The following is a 555-nucleotide window of genomic DNA, read 5'->3' on the forward strand; positions in this document are numbered from 1 at the left end:
CCCCCTTTAGTCCCGGTTGGTGCCACCAACCGGGACCAATGGCCTTGTGCTGCCCCGCGCCCAAAAGTTTAGTCCCACCTCGCTAGTTGAGAGGGCTCGGGAGTGGTTTATAAGCGCTGCTGCGCCCACCCTCCCGAGCTCCTCTCAACTGCAGGCTTTCGGGCCTAATCTGTCACTGCAATGCCTGTGGGCCTACTGGGCCTGCTGCGGGCCTGAATCCTGGCCCATAGTAGGGTTTCTAGTCGTATTTAGGCCGTGGTGGCCCAGTAGGTGGCATTTTTTTTGTTTTTTTGTTGCTTTATTTATTTTCTTTTGTTTTTTCCTTTATTTTTTAATTCTTTATGCTTTTAGTTTTAGAAAAATTATAAACTTTTTGTTAATGCCATTAGTTTTCAAAATTGAAAATAATTTTTTAGTTTTTTTGTTTTCTTTGTTGCTTTATTTATTTTATTTTGTGATTAACTTTACTATAAAAATAGTTTTTTCTGGTTTTTTTGATTTGTTTTTTGCATTATTTTTTTTTTGCTTTAATTTTTAATTTTGTTTGCTTTTAGG

The sequence above is a fragment of the Triticum dicoccoides genome, chromosome 7A, assembly GCF_002162155.2.
Source record: "Triticum dicoccoides isolate Atlit2015 ecotype Zavitan chromosome 7A, WEW_v2.0, whole genome shotgun sequence".
NCBI classification, from domain to species: Eukaryota; Viridiplantae; Streptophyta; class Magnoliopsida; order Poales; family Poaceae; genus Triticum; species Triticum dicoccoides.